This window comes from Patella vulgata, chromosome 9 (assembly GCF_932274485.2).
Source record: "Patella vulgata chromosome 9, xgPatVulg1.2, whole genome shotgun sequence".
NCBI lineage: Eukaryota > Metazoa > Mollusca > Gastropoda > Patellidae > Patella > Patella vulgata.
In genome coordinates, this window is record NC_065887.2 from 25,298 (window position 1) to 42,917 (window position 17,620).

Sequence of the window (17,620 nt, forward strand, 5' to 3'; positions counted from 1 at the left end):
TTGGTTCTGAACGGGTCAGGTTCATAAATGGGTACAGATTTTCTGGTTGAGGTATTTAGGTTTGGGTTCCGGGTTCGTGTAGCTGGGTTCAATCGCGAATCACAAACCCGAAACAGTTTGATGTTTGAGAATGTTTCTTGAAAAAGTATAGGGTAGGTTTCTAAAAGGGTCAGGTTCAGAAACGGGCACCGGATTTTTGACTAAGGTATTTAAGTTTGGGTTAATTTTTTTCGGGTTCGTGAATCTGGGTTCGATGGCGGGTCCCAAACACTGATTTACTACAAACATCATATTAACGCTTAATTATAAACACTCAACATCTTTCGCATTGATATTAGCCAGGGATAGTAATTTTTGCATTTTGATTTCATTTCCTTGCTTTTAAATGTTACCGAGCTTCACGGCTTCGCCGTTCGCTTTTTAAAGCTCAATATACCTGTGGGGAATGCGAAAACCCTGTTATTTGGGTGGTACCATTTTATATATTAATATTGAAGGTGACATCAGTGCTTTAACTTTTAAAGATGCAGCTGGGAGTTTTTACACGATACTAATAAAAATTTAACCCGTTTATCAACTCTATTTCTTTTTATTATACATATTACAACTGATCCTTGTTTATAGCCTTCAATTTGTTTCCTCGATGTTTACGTTATTTTGAGACTAACAAACGTTACTTATTATCTGTTTAATGGGGTGAGAATAAAGAGTTTTTTAGTGCTTAATTGTTACAAGTGCAGTGCGAAGCGGTTGGTCTAGCTGGCCGGGCGCCTTTCCACTCTCTCGATTTTTCAAAATAACAAGTGAACTTCTCTGCTCAAATACATACACATACATTGCAAGCCATAGGCCTACATGTACTCCATAAATTATGCAAAAACTATTTGTAGAAAGTATACTCCGCCAATTTTAAGGCAAATATATACGGGAATTCACATTCACGCGTTATAAAATACATTGCGATATGTACAACTTTGCATGAAGAGTGGCTTTATAACCACGCCTTCTTTTAATCTGACATTAAAAACCTGGAGTCAACATATAAAAAAAAATATCAAAACCAAAAAAAAACTGGTGACACTTTGCCGAAACTTATGAGACTAACATACGGTAGTTTTTATTCATATTGTTACCAGTCCATAACTTAGTGGATTATTTCGCAGGGGTCTGTAGCCTGTTGGACAACCGCTGTTTCAGTTCACCTGAGAAGCACGATTTTACGGAACAAACATAAACACTGACATTGTAAGTACATAAATTAAAAACCAAAATCTGTAGAAATGCCCCCTCAACCAAAATAGACTAATATTCTTAATGATTTTCTACAATTTACATTTATTATCTTATTTTTTTAAAAACATAATTCTTCAGTTTCTACCATCAGAAATTAAGTATGGCTATTTGCTTCCTTATAGGAAACGGAGAAAGAATCATTGTTCGACAATGAACGAATAGGAATGTCTGGTCGGATTTTGCATGAAATTCATCAATCCGGGCGGGGCGGAAAGTAGTAATTATCCCCTAACCCTAACCCTAACCCTAGTATTCAAGTCCTAACCCTAACCCTAACCCAACCCTAACCCTAACCCTAACCCAACCCTAACCCTAACCCTAACCCAACCCTAGATTCGACAATAGACAAATGTATATCACAGGCGCAATTTCAGAGTCCTACTACTTATAGTTTCTGAAAAAAATTGCATTTTGTACCATATCGGGTGCGGTGCGAAGTAGTATTCAAGTCCTAACCCTATTTCCTAACCCTAACCCAACCCCTAAACCTAACCCAACCCCTAACCCAAACCCGATTTATAAGGGTCCACCCGTTTTGATCATAGATTCCGTAAAAAATAAGAGTTGAACATGTTCAAAATCGTTTTCTTCCTTAATACCTACGCTAAATTATCGCCCTAGCCCGTGCATCTGGGTTCGAGGGCGACTCCAGAACCCGAAAATCTTAGATGTTAGAGAATGTTTCTTGAAAAAGTACAGGGTTGGGTTCTGAACGGGTCAGGTTCATAAATGGGTAACGATTTTCTGGTTGAGGTATTTAGGTTTGGGTTAATATTTTTCGGGTTCGTGAAGCTGGGTTCGATGGCGAGTCACAAACCCGAAACAATTTGATGTTTGAGAATGTTTCTTGAAAAAGTATAGGGTAGGTTTCTGAAAGGGTCGGGTTCAGATACGGGTACCGGATTTTTGATTAAGGTATTTAGGTTGGGGTTAATTCTTTTCGGGTTCGTGAATCTGGGTTCGATGGCGAGTCCCAAACCCGAAAAAGTTTGGTGTTTGAGAATGTTTCTTGAAAAAGTAAAGGGTCAGGTTCTGAAAGGGACAGGTTCATAAATGGGTAACGGTTTTCTGAGTAAGGTATTTAGGTTTGGGTTAATGTTTTTCGGGTTCGTGAATCTGGGTTCGATGGCGAGTCCCAAACCCGAAAAAGTTTGGTGTTTGAGAATGTTTCTTGAAAAAGTAAAGGGTCAGGTTCTGAAAGGGACAGGTTCATAAATGGGTAACGGTTTTCTGAGTAAGGTATTTAGGTTTGGGTTAATGTTTTTCGGGTTCGTGCATTTGTGTTCGATGGCGCGTCCCGAACCCGAAAAAGTTCAGTGTTTGAGATTGTTTCTTGAAAAAGTAAAGGGTAAGGTTCTGAGAGAGTCAGGTTCAAAACTGGGTTCCGGTTTTCTTAGTAAGGTATTTAGGTTTGGGTTAATATTTTTCGGGTTCGTGCATCTGGGTTCGATGGCGAGTCCAGAACCCGAAAATCTTTGATGATTGAGAATGTTTCTTGAAAAAGTACAGGGTTTGGTTCTGAACGGGTCAGGTTCATAAATGGGTACAGATTTTCTGGTTGAGGTATTTAGGTTTGGGTTCCGGGTTCGTGTAGCTGGGTTCAATCGCGAATCACAAACCCGAAACAGTTTGATGTTTGAGAATGTTTCTTGAAAAAGTATAGGGTAGGTTTCTAAAAGGGTCAGGTTCAGAAACGGGCACCGGATTTTTGACTAAGGTATTTAAGTTTGGGTTAATTTTTTTCGGGTTCGTGAATCTGGGTTCGATGGCGGGTCCCAAACACTGATTTACTACAAACATCATATTAACGCTTAATTATAAACACTCAACATCTTTCGCATTGATATTAGCCAGGGATAGTAATTTTTGCATTTTGATTTCATTTCCTTGCTTTTAAATGTTACCGAGCTTCACGGCTTCGCCGTTCGCTTTTTAAAGCTCAATATACCTGTGGGGAATGCGAAAACCCTGTTATTTGGGTGGTACCATTTTATATATTAATATTGAAGGTGACATCAGTGCTTTAACTTTTAAAGATGCAGCTGGGAGTTTTTACACGATACTAATAAAAATTTAACCCGTTTATCAACTCTATTTCTTTTTATTATACATATTACAACTGATCCTTGTTTATAGCCTTCAATTTGTTTCCTCGATGTTTACGTTATTTTGAGACTAACAAACGTTACTTATTATCTGTTTAATGGGGTGAGAATAAAGAGTTTTTTAGTGCTTAATTGTTACAAGTGCAGTGCGAAGCGGTTGGTCTAGCTGGCCGGGCGCCTTTCCACTCTCTCGATTTTTCAAAATAACAAGTGAACTTCTCTGCTCAAATACATACACATACATTGCAAGCCATAGGCCTACATGTACTCCATAAATTATGCAAAAACTATTTGTAGAAAGTATACTCCGCCAATTTTAAGGCAAATATATACGGGAATTCACATTCACGCGTTATAAAATACATTGCGATATGTACAACTTTGCATGAAGAGTGGCTTTATAACCACGCCTTCTTTTAATCTGACATTAAAAACCTGGAGTCAACATATAAAAAAAAATATCAAAACCAAAAAAAAACTGGTGACACTTTGCCGAAACTTATGAGACTAACATACGGTAGTTTTTATTCATATTGTTACCAGTCCATAACTTAGTGGATTATTTCGCAGGGGTCTGTAGCCTGTTGGACAACCGCTGTTTCAGTTCACCTGAGAAGCACGATTTTACGGAACAAACATAAACACTGACATTGTAAGTACATAAATTAAAAACCAAAATCTGTAGAAATGCCCCCTCAACCAAAATAGACTAATATTCTTAATGATTTTCTACAATTTACATTTATTATCTTATTTTTTTAAAAACATAATTCTTCAGTTTCTACCATCAGAAATTAAGTATGGCTATTTGCTTCCTTATAGGAAACGGAGAAAGAATCATTGTTCGACAATGAACGAATAGGAATGTCTGGTCGGATTTTGCATGAAATTCATCAATCCGGGCGGGGCGGAAAGTAGTAATTATCCCCTAACCCTAACCCTAGTATTCAAGTCCTAACCCTAACCCTAACCCAACCCTAACCCTAACCCTAACCCAACCCTAACCCTAACCCTAACCCAACCCTAGATTCGACAATAGACAAATGTATATCACAGGCGCAATTTCAGAGTCCTACTACTTATAGTTTCTGAAAAAAATTGCATTTTGTACCATATCGGGTGCGGTGCGAAGTAGTATTCAAGTCCTAACCCTATTTCCTAACCCTAACCCAACCCCTAAACCTAACCCAACCCCTAACCCAAACCCGATTTATAAGGGTCCACCCGTTTTGATCATAGATTCCGTAAAAAATAAGAGTTGAACATGTTCAAAATCGTTTTCTTCCTTAATACCTACGCTAAATTATCGCCCTAGCCCGTGCATCTGGGTTCGAGGGCGACTCCAGAACCCGAAAATCTTAGATGTTAGAGAATGTTTCTTGAAAAAGTACAGGGTTGGGTTCTGAACGGGTCAGGTTCATAAATGGGTAACGATTTTCTGGTTGAGGTATTTAGGTTTGGGTTAATATTTTTCGGGTTCGTGAAGCTGGGTTCGATGGCGAGTCACAAACCCGAAACAATTTGATGTTTGAGAATGTTTCTTGAAAAAGTATAGGGTAGGTTTCTGAAAGGGTCGGGTTCAGATACGGGTACCGGATTTTTGATTAAGGTATTTAGGTTGGGGTTAATTCTTTTCGGGTTCGTGAATCTGGGTTCGATGGCGAGTCCCAAACCCGAAAAAGTTTGGTGTTTGAGAATGTTTCTTGAAAAAGTAAAGGGTCAGGTTCTGAAAGGGACAGGTTCATAAATGGGTAACGGTTTTCTGAGTAAGGTATTTAGGTTTGGGTTAATGTTTTTCGGGTTCGTGAATCTGGGTTCGATGGCGAGTCCCAAACCCGAAAAAGTTTGGTGTTTGAGAATGTTTCTTGAAAAAGTAAAGGGTCAGGTTCTGAAAGGGACAGGTTCATAAATGGGTAACGGTTTTCTGAGTAAGGTATTTAGGTTTGGGTTAATGTTTTTCGGGTTCGTGCATTTGTGTTCGATGGCGCGTCCCGAACCCGAAAAAGTTCAGTGTTTGAGATTGTTTCTTGAAAAAGTAAAGGGTAAGGTTCTGAGAGAGTCAGGTTCAAAACTGGGTTCCGGTTTTCTTAGTAAGGTATTTAGGTTTGGGTTAATATTTTTCGGGTTCGTGCATCTGGGTTCGATGGCGAGTCCAGAACCCGAAAATCTTTGATGATTGAGAATGTTTCTTGAAAAAGTACAGGGTTTGGTTCTGAACGGGTCAGGTTCATAAATGGGTACAGATTTTCTGGTTGAGGTATTTAGGTTTGGGTTCCGGGTTCGTGTAGCTGGGTTCAATCGCGAATCACAAACCCGAAACAGTTTGATGTTTGAGAATGTTTCTTGAAAAAGTATAGGGTAGGTTTCTAAAAGGGTCAGGTTCAGAAACGGGCACCGGATTTTTGACTAAGGTATTTAAGTTTGGGTTAATTTTTTTCGGGTTCGTGAATCTGGGTTCGATGGCGGGTCCCAAACACTGATTTACTACAAACATCATATTAACGCTTAATTATAAACACTCAACATCTTTCGCATTGATATTAGCCAGGGATAGTAATTTTTGCATTTTGATTTCATTTCCTTGCTTTTAAATGTTACCGAGCTTCACGGCTTCGCCGTTCGCTTTTTAAAGCTCAATATACCTGTGGGGAATGCGAAAACCCTGTTATTTGGGTGGTACCATTTTATATATTAATATTGAAGGTGACATCAGTGCTTTAACTTTTAAAGATGCAGCTGGGAGTTTTTACACGATACTAATAAAAATTTAACCCGTTTATCAACTCTATTTCTTTTTATTATACATATTACAACTGATCCTTGTTTATAGCCTTCAATTTGTTTCCTCGATGTTTACGTTATTTTGAGACTAACAAACGTTACTTATTATCTGTTTAATGGGGTGAGAATAAAGAGTTTTTTAGTGCTTAATTGTTACAAGTGCAGTGCGAAGCGGTTGGTCTAGCTGGCCGGGCGCCTTTCCACTCTCTCGATTTTTCAAAATAACAAGTGAACTTCTCTGCTCAAATACATACACATACATTGCAAGCCATAGGCCTACATGTACTCCATAAATTATGCAAAAACTATTTGTAGAAAGTATACTCCGCCAATTTTAAGGCAAATATATACGGGAATTCACATTCACGCGTTATAAAATACATTGCGATATGTACAACTTTGCATGAAGAGTGGCTTTATAACCACGCCTTCTTTTAATCTGACATTAAAAACCTGGAGTCAACATATAAAAAAAAATATCAAAACCAAAAAAAAACTGGTGACACTTTGCCGAAACTTATGAGACTAACATACGGTAGTTTTTATTCATATTGTTACCAGTCCATAACTTAGTGGATTATTTCGCAGGGGTCTGTAGCCTGTTGGACAACCGCTGTTTCAGTTCACCTGAGAAGCACGATTTTACGGAACAAACATAAACACTGACATTGTAAGTACATAAATTAAAAACCAAAATCTGTAGAAATGCCCCCTCAACCAAAATAGACTAATATTCTTAATGATTTTCTACAATTTACATTTATTATCTTATTTTTTTAAAAACATAATTCTTCAGTTTCTACCATCAGAAATTAAGTATGGCTATTTGCTTCCTTATAGGAAACGGAGAAAGAATCATTGTTCGACAATGAACGAATAGGAATGTCTGGTCGGATTTTGCATGAAATTCATCAATCCGGGCGGGGCGGAAAGTAGTAATTATCCCCTAACCCTAACCCTAACCCTAGTATTCAAGTCCTAACCCTAACCCTAACCCAACCCTAACCCTAACCCTAACCCAACCCTAACCCTAACCCTAACCCAACCCTAGATTCGACAATAGACAAATGTATATCACAGGCGCAATTTCAGAGTCCTACTACTTATAGTTTCTGAAAAAAATTGCATTTTGTACCATATCGGGTGCGGTGCGAAGTAGTATTCAAGTCCTAACCCTATTTCCTAACCCTAACCCAACCCCTAAACCTAACCCAACCCCTAACCCAAACCCGATTTATAAGGGTCCACCCGTTTTGATCATAGATTCCGTAAAAAATAAGAGTTGAACATGTTCAAAATCGTTTTCTTCCTTAATACCTACGCTAAATTATCGCCCTAGCCCGTGCATCTGGGTTCGAGGGCGACTCCAGAACCCGAAAATCTTAGATGTTAGAGAATGTTTCTTGAAAAAGTACAGGGTTGGGTTCTGAACGGGTCAGGTTCATAAATGGGTAACGATTTTCTGGTTGAGGTATTTAGGTTTGGGTTAATATTTTTCGGGTTCGTGAAGCTGGGTTCGATGGCGAGTCACAAACCCGAAACAATTTGATGTTTGAGAATGTTTCTTGAAAAAGTATAGGGTAGGTTTCTGAAAGGGTCGGGTTCAGATACGGGTACCGGATTTTTGATTAAGGTATTTAGGTTGGGGTTAATTCTTTTCGGGTTCGTGAATCTGGGTTCGATGGCGAGTCCCAAACCCGAAAAAGTTTGGTGTTTGAGAATGTTTCTTGAAAAAGTAAAGGGTCAGGTTCTGAAAGGGACAGGTTCATAAATGGGTAACGGTTTTCTGAGTAAGGTATTTAGGTTTGGGTTAATGTTTTTCGGGTTCGTGAATCTGGGTTCGATGGCGAGTCCCAAACCCGAAAAAGTTTGGTGTTTGAGAATGTTTCTTGAAAAAGTAAAGGGTCAGGTTCTGAAAGGGACAGGTTCATAAATGGGTAACGGTTTTCTGAGTAAGGTATTTAGGTTTGGGTTAATGTTTTTCGGGTTCGTGCATTTGTGTTCGATGGCGCGTCCCGAACCCGAAAAAGTTCAGTGTTTGAGATTGTTTCTTGAAAAAGTAAAGGGTAAGGTTCTGAGAGAGTCAGGTTCAAAACTGGGTTCCGGTTTTCTTAGTAAGGTATTTAGGTTTGGGTTAATATTTTTCGGGTTCGTGCATCTGGGTTCGATGGCGAGTCCAGAACCCGAAAATCTTTGATGATTGAGAATGTTTCTTGAAAAAGTACAGGGTTTGGTTCTGAACGGGTCAGGTTCATAAATGGGTACAGATTTTCTGGTTGAGGTATTTAGGTTTGGGTTCCGGGTTCGTGTAGCTGGGTTCAATCGCGAATCACAAACCCGAAACAGTTTGATGTTTGAGAATGTTTCTTGAAAAAGTATAGGGTAGGTTTCTAAAAGGGTCAGGTTCAGAAACGGGCACCGGATTTTTGACTAAGGTATTTAAGTTTGGGTTAATTTTTTTCGGGTTCGTGAATCTGGGTTCGATGGCGGGTCCCAAACACTGATTTACTACAAACATCATATTAACGCTTAATTATAAACACTCAACATCTTTCGCATTGATATTAGCCAGGGATAGTAATTTTTGCATTTTGATTTCATTTCCTTGCTTTTAAATGTTACCGAGCTTCACGGCTTCGCCGTTCGCTTTTTAAAGCTCAATATACCTGTGGGGAATGCGAAAACCCTGTTATTTGGGTGGTACCATTTTATATATTAATATTGAAGGTGACATCAGTGCTTTAACTTTTAAAGATGCAGCTGGGAGTTTTTACACGATACTAATAAAAATTTAACCCGTTTATCAACTCTATTTCTTTTTATTATACATATTACAACTGATCCTTGTTTATAGCCTTCAATTTGTTTCCTCGATGTTTACGTTATTTTGAGACTAACAAACGTTACTTATTATCTGTTTAATGGGGTGAGAATAAAGAGTTTTTTAGTGCTTAATTGTTACAAGTGCAGTGCGAAGCGGTTGGTCTAGCTGGCCGGGCGCCTTTCCACTCTCTCGATTTTTCAAAATAACAAGTGAACTTCTCTGCTCAAATACATACACATACATTGCAAGCCATAGGCCTACATGTACTCCATAAATTATGCAAAAACTATTTGTAGAAAGTATACTCCGCCAATTTTAAGGCAAATATATACGGGAATTCACATTCACGCGTTATAAAATACATTGCGATATGTACAACTTTGCATGAAGAGTGGCTTTATAACCACGCCTTCTTTTAATCTGACATTAAAAACCTGGAGTCAACATATAAAAAAAAATATCAAAACCAAAAAAAAACTGGTGACACTTTGCCGAAACTTATGAGACTAACATACGGTAGTTTTTATTCATATTGTTACCAGTCCATAACTTAGTGGATTATTTCGCAGGGGTCTGTAGCCTGTTGGACAACCGCTGTTTCAGTTCACCTGAGAAGCACGATTTTACGGAACAAACATAAACACTGACATTGTAAGTACATAAATTAAAAACCAAAATCTGTAGAAATGCCCCCTCAACCAAAATAGACTAATATTCTTAATGATTTTCTACAATTTACATTTATTATCTTATTTTTTTAAAAACATAATTCTTCAGTTTCTACCATCAGAAATTAAGTATGGCTATTTGCTTCCTTATAGGAAACGGAGAAAGAATCATTGTTCGACAATGAACGAATAGGAATGTCTGGTCGGATTTTGCATGAAATTCATCAATCCGGGCGGGGCGGAAAGTAGTAATTATCCCCTAACCCTAACCCTAACCCTAGTATTCAAGTCCTAACCCTAACCCTAACCCAACCCTAACCCTAACCCTAACCCTAACCCAACCCTAACCCTAACCCTAACCCAACCCTAGATTCGACAATAGACAAATGTATATCACAGGCGCAATTTCAGAGTCCTACTACTTATAGTTTCTGAAAAAAATTGCATTTTGTACCATATCGGGTGCGGTGCGAAGTAGTATTCAAGTCCTAACCCTATTTCCTAACCCTAACCCAACCCCTAAACCTAACCCAACCCCTAACCCAAACCCGATTTATAAGGGTCCACCCGTTTTGATCATAGATTCCGTAAAAAATAAGAGTTGAACATGTTCAAAATCGTTTTCTTCCTTAATACCTACGCTAAATTATCGCCCTAGCCCGTGCATCTGGGTTCGAGGGCGACTCCAGAACCCGAAAATCTTAGATGTTAGAGAATGTTTCTTGAAAAAGTACAGGGTTGGGTTCTGAACGGGTCAGGTTCATAAATGGGTAACGATTTTCTGGTTGAGGTATTTAGGTTTGGGTTAATATTTTTCGGGTTCGTGAAGCTGGGTTCGATGGCGAGTCACAAACCCGAAACAATTTGATGTTTGAGAATGTTTCTTGAAAAAGTATAGGGTAGGTTTCTGAAAGGGTCGGGTTCAGATACGGGTACCGGATTTTTGATTAAGGTATTTAGGTTGGGGTTAATTCTTTTCGGGTTCGTGAATCTGGGTTCGATGGCGAGTCCCAAACCCGAAAAAGTTTGGTGTTTGAGAATGTTTCTTGAAAAAGTAAAGGGTCAGGTTCTGAAAGGGACAGGTTCATAAATGGGTAACGGTTTTCTGAGTAAGGTATTTAGGTTTGGGTTAATGTTTTTCGGGTTCGTGAATCTGGGTTCGATGGCGAGTCCCAAACCCGAAAAAGTTTGGTGTTTGAGAATGTTTCTTGAAAAAGTAAAGGGTCAGGTTCTGAAAGGGACAGGTTCATAAATGGGTAACGGTTTTCTGAGTAAGGTATTTAGGTTTGGGTTAATGTTTTTCGGGTTCGTGCATTTGTGTTCGATGGCGCGTCCCGAACCCGAAAAAGTTCAGTGTTTGAGATTGTTTCTTGAAAAAGTAAAGGGTAAGGTTCTGAGAGAGTCAGGTTCAAAACTGGGTTCCGGTTTTCTTAGTAAGGTATTTAGGTTTGGGTTAATATTTTTCGGGTTCGTGCATCTGGGTTCGATGGCGAGTCCAGAACCCGAAAATCTTTGATGATTGAGAATGTTTCTTGAAAAAGTACAGGGTTTGGTTCTGAACGGGTCAGGTTCATAAATGGGTACAGATTTTCTGGTTGAGGTATTTAGGTTTGGGTTCCGGGTTCGTGTAGCTGGGTTCAATCGCGAATCACAAACCCGAAACAGTTTGATGTTTGAGAATGTTTCTTGAAAAAGTATAGGGTAGGTTTCTAAAAGGGTCAGGTTCAGAAACGGGCACCGGATTTTTGACTAAGGTATTTAAGTTTGGGTTAATTTTTTTCGGGTTCGTGAATCTGGGTTCGATGGCGGGTCCCAAACACTGATTTACTACAAACATCATATTAACGCTTAATTATAAACACTCAACATCTTTCGCATTGATATTAGCCAGGGATAGTAATTTTTGCATTTTGATTTCATTTCCTTGCTTTTAAATGTTACCGAGCTTCACGGCTTCGCCGTTCGCTTTTTAAAGCTCAATATACCTGTGGGGAATGCGAAAACCCTGTTATTTGGGTGGTACCATTTTATATATTAATATTGAAGGTGACATCAGTGCTTTAACTTTTAAAGATGCAGCTGGGAGTTTTTACACGATACTAATAAAAATTTAACCCGTTTATCAACTCTATTTCTTTTTATTATACATATTACAACTGATCCTTGTTTATAGCCTTCAATTTGTTTCCTCGATGTTTACGTTATTTTGAGACTAACAAACGTTACTTATTATCTGTTTAATGGGGTGAGAATAAAGAGTTTTTTAGTGCTTAATTGTTACAAGTGCAGTGCGAAGCGGTTGGTCTAGCTGGCCGGGCGCCTTTCCACTCTCTCGATTTTTCAAAATAACAAGTGAACTTCTCTGCTCAAATACATACACATACATTGCAAGCCATAGGCCTACATGTACTCCATAAATTATGCAAAAACTATTTGTAGAAAGTATACTCCGCCAATTTTAAGGCAAATATATACGGGAATTCACATTCACGCGTTATAAAATACATTGCGATATGTACAACTTTGCATGAAGAGTGGCTTTATAACCACGCCTTCTTTTAATCTGACATTAAAAACCTGGAGTCAACATATAAAAAAAAATATCAAAACCAAAAAAAAACTGGTGACACTTTGCCGAAACTTATGAGACTAACATACGGTAGTTTTTATTCATATTGTTACCAGTCCATAACTTAGTGGATTATTTCGCAGGGGTCTGTAGCCTGTTGGACAACCGCTGTTTCAGTTCACCTGAGAAGCACGATTTTACGGAACAAACATAAACACTGACATTGTAAGTACATAAATTAAAAACCAAAATCTGTAGAAATGCCCCCTCAACCAAAATAGACTAATATTCTTAATGATTTTCTACAATTTACATTTATTATCTTATTTTTTTAAAAACATAATTCTTCAGTTTCTACCATCAGAAATTAAGTATGGCTATTTGCTTCCTTATAGGAAACGGAGAAAGAATCATTGTTCGACAATGAACGAATAGGAATGTCTGGTCGGATTTTGCATGAAATTCATCAATCCGGGCGGGGCGGAAAGTAGTAATTATCCCCTAACCCTAACCCTAACCCTAGTATTCAAGTCCTAACCCTAACCCTAACCCAACCCTAACCCTAACCCTAACCCAACCCTAACCCTAACCCTAACCCAACCCTAGATTCGACAATAGACAAATGTATATCACAGGCGCAATTTCAGAGTCCTACTACTTATAGTTTCTGAAAAAAATTGCATTTTGTACCATATCGGGTGCGGTGCGAAGTAGTATTCAAGTCCTAACCCTATTTCCTAACCCTAACCCAACCCCTAAACCTAACCCAACCCCTAACCCAAACCCGATTTATAAGGGTCCACCCGTTTTGATCATAGATTCCGTAAAAAATAAGAGTTGAACATGTTCAAAATCGTTTTCTTCCTTAATACCTACGCTAAATTATCGCCCTAGCCCGTGCATCTGGGTTCGAGGGCGACTCCAGAACCCGAAAATCTTAGATGTTAGAGAATGTTTCTTGAAAAAGTACAGGGTTGGGTTCTGAACGGGTCAGGTTCATAAATGGGTAACGATTTTCTGGTTGAGGTATTTAGGTTTGGGTTAATATTTTTCGGGTTCGTGAAGCTGGGTTCGATGGCGAGTCACAAACCCGAAACAATTTGATGTTTGAGAATGTTTCTTGAAAAAGTATAGGGTAGGTTTCTGAAAGGGTCGGGTTCAGATACGGGTACCGGATTTTTGATTAAGGTATTTAGGTTGGGGTTAATTCTTTTCGGGTTCGTGAATCTGGGTTCGATGGCGAGTCCCAAACCCGAAAAAGTTTGGTGTTTGAGAATGTTTCTTGAAAAAGTAAAGGGTCAGGTTCTGAAAGGGACAGGTTCATAAATGGGTAACGGTTTTCTGAGTAAGGTATTTAGGTTTGGGTTAATGTTTTTCGGGTTCGTGAATCTGGGTTCGATGGCGAGTCCCAAACCCGAAAAAGTTTGGTGTTTGAGAATGTTTCTTGAAAAAGTAAAGGGTCAGGTTCTGAAAGGGACAGGTTCATAAATGGGTAACGGTTTTCTGAGTAAGGTATTTAGGTTTGGGTTAATGTTTTTCGGGTTCGTGCATTTGTGTTCGATGGCGCGTCCCGAACCCGAAAAAGTTCAGTGTTTGAGATTGTTTCTTGAAAAAGTAAAGGGTAAGGTTCTGAGAGAGTCAGGTTCAAAACTGGGTTCCGGTTTTCTTAGTAAGGTATTTAGGTTTGGGTTAATATTTTTCGGGTTCGTGCATCTGGGTTCGATGGCGAGTCCAGAACCCGAAAATCTTTGATGATTGAGAATGTTTCTTGAAAAAGTACAGGGTTTGGTTCTGAACGGGTCAGGTTCATAAATGGGTACAGATTTTCTGGTTGAGGTATTTAGGTTTGGGTTCCGGGTTCGTGTAGCTGGGTTCAATCGCGAATCACAAACCCGAAACAGTTTGATGTTTGAGAATGTTTCTTGAAAAAGTATAGGGTAGGTTTCTAAAAGGGTCAGGTTCAGAAACGGGCACCGGATTTTTGACTAAGGTATTTAAGTTTGGGTTAATTTTTTTCGGGTTCGTGAATCTGGGTTCGATGGCGGGTCCCAAACACTGATTTACTACAAACATCATATTAACGCTTAATTATAAACACTCAACATCTTTCGCATTGATATTAGCCAGGGATAGTAATTTTTGCATTTTGATTTCATTTCCTTGCTTTTAAATGTTACCGAGCTTCACGGCTTCGCCGTTCGCTTTTTAAAGCTCAATATACCTGTGGGGAATGCGAAAACCCTGTTATTTGGGTGGTACCATTTTATATATTAATATTGAAGGTGACATCAGTGCTTTAACTTTTAAAGATGCAGCTGGGAGTTTTTACACGATACTAATAAAAATTTAACCCGTTTATCAACTCTATTTCTTTTTATTATACATATTACAACTGATCCTTGTTTATAGCCTTCAATTTGTTTCCTCGATGTTTACGTTATTTTGAGACTAACAAACGTTACTTATTATCTGTTTAATGGGGTGAGAATAAAGAGTTTTTTAGTGCTTAATTGTTACAAGTGCAGTGCGAAGCGGTTGGTCTAGCTGGCCGGGCGCCTTTCCACTCTCTCGATTTTTCAAAATAACAAGTGAACTTCTCTGCTCAAATACATACACATACATTGCAAGCCATAGGCCTACATGTACTCCATAAATTATGCAAAAACTATTTGTAGAAAGTATACTCCGCCAATTTTAAGGCAAATATATACGGGAATTCACATTCACGCGTTATAAAATACATTGCGATATGTACAACTTTGCATGAAGAGTGGCTTTATAACCACGCCTTCTTTTAATCTGACATTAAAAACCTGGAGTCAACATATAAAAAAAAATATCAAAACCAAAAAAAAACTGGTGACACTTTGCCGAAACTTATGAGACTAACATACGGTAGTTTTTATTCATATTGTTACCAGTCCATAACTTAGTGGATTATTTCGCAGGGGTCTGTAGCCTGTTGGACAACCGCTGTTTCAGTTCACCTGAGAAGCACGATTTTACGGAACAAACATAAACACTGACATTGTAAGTACATAAATTAAAAACCAAAATCTGTAGAAATGCCCCCTCAACCAAAATAGACTAATATTCTTAATGATTTTCTACAATTTACATTTATTATCTTATTTTTTTAAAAACATAATTCTTCAGTTTCTACCATCAGAAATTAAGTATGGCTATTTGCTTCCTTATAGGAAACGGAGAAAGAATCATTGTTCGACAATGAACGAATAGGAATGTCTGGTCGGATTTTGCATGAAATTCATCAATCCGGGCGGGGCGGAAAGTAGTAATTATCCCCTAACCCTAACCCTAACCCTAGTATTCAAGTCCTAACCCTAACCCTAACCCAACCCTAACCCTAACCCTAACCCTAACCCAACCCTAACCCTAACCCTAACCCAACCCTAGATTCGACAATAGACAAATGTATATCACAGGCGCAATTTCAGAGTCCTACTACTTATAGTTTCTGAAAAAAATTGCATTTTGTACCATATCGGGTGCGGTGCGAAGTAGTATTCAAGTCCTAACCCTATTTCCTAACCCTAACCCAACCCCTAAACCTAACCCAACCCCTAACCCAAACCCGATTTATAAGGGTCCACCCGTTTTGATCATAGATTCCGTAAAAAATAAGAGTTGAACATGTTCAAAATCGTTTTCTTCCTTAATACCTACGCTAAATTATCGCCCTAGCCCGTGCATCTGGGTTCGAGGGCGACTCCAGAACCCGAAAATCTTAGATGTTAGAGAATGTTTCTTGAAAAAGTACAGGGTTGGGTTCTGAACGGGTCAGGTTCATAAATGGGTAACGATTTTCTGGTTGAGGTATTTAGGTTTGGGTTAATATTTTTCGGGTTCGTGAAGCTGGGTTCGATGGCGAGTCACAAACCCGAAACAATTTGATGTTTGAGAATGTTTCTTGAAAAAGTATAGGGTAGGTTTCTGAAAGGGTCGGGTTCAGATACGGGTACCGGATTTTTGATTAAGGTATTTAGGTTGGGGTTAATTCTTTTCGGGTTCGTGAATCTGGGTTCGATGGCGAGTCCCAAACCCGAAAAAGTTTGGTGTTTGAGAATGTTTCTTGAAAAAGTAAAGGGTCAGGTTCTGAAAGGGACAGGTTCATAAATGGGTAACGGTTTTCTGAGTAAGGTATTTAGGTTTGGGTTAATGTTTTTCGGGTTCGTGAATCTGGGTTCGATGGCGAGTCCCAAACCCGAAAAAGTTTGGTGTTTGAGAATGTTTCTTGAAAAAGTAAAGGGTCAGGTTCTGAAAGGGACAGGTTCATAAATGGGTAACGGTTTTCTGAGTAAGGTATTTAGGTTTGGGTTAATGTTTTTCGGGTTCGTGCATTTGTGTTCGATGGCGCGTCCCGAACCCGAAAAAGTTCAGTGTTTGAGATTGTTTCTTGAAAAAGTAAAGGGTAAGGTTCTGAGAGAGTCAGGTTCAAAACTGGGTTCCGGTTTTCTTAGTAAGGTATTTAGGTTTGGGTTAATATTTTTCGGGTTCGTGCATCTGGGTTCGATGGCGAGTCCAGAACCCGAAAATCTTTGATGATTGAGAATGTTTCTTGAAAAAGTACAGGGTTTGGTTCTGAACGGGTCAGGTTCATAAATGGGTACAGATTTTCTGGTTGAGGTATTTAGGTTTGGGTTCCGGGTTCGTGTAGCTGGGTTCAATCGCGAATCACAAACCCGAAACAGTTTGATGTTTGAGAATGTTTCTTGAAAAAGTATAGGGTAGGTTTCTAAAAGGGTCAGGTTCAGAAACGGGCACCGGATTTTTGACTAAGGTATTTAAGTTTGGGTTAATTTTTTTCGGGTTCGTGAATCTGGGTTCGATGGCGGGTCCCAAACACTGATTTACTACAAACATCATATTAACGCTTAATTATAAACACTCAACATCTTTCGCATTGATATTAGCCAGGGATAGTAATTTTTGCATTTTGATTTCATTTCCTTGCTTTTAAATGTTACCGAGCTTCACGGCTTCGCCGTTCGCTTTTTAAAGCTCAATATACCTGTGGGGAATGCGAAAACCCTGTTATTTGGGTGGTACCATTTTATATATTAATATTGAAGGTGACATCAGTGCTTTAACTTTTAAAGATGCAGCTGGGAGTTTTTACACGATACTAATAAAAATTTAACCCGTTTATCAACTCTATTTCTTTTTATTATACATATTACAACTGATCCTTGTTTATAGCCTTCAATTTGTTTCCTCGATGTTTACGTTATTTTGAGACTAACAAACGTTACTTATTATCTGTTTAATGGGGTGAGAATAAAGAGTTTTTTAGTGCTTAATTGTTACAAGTGCAGTGCGAAGCGGTTGGTCTAGCTGGCCGGGCGCCTTTCCACTCTCT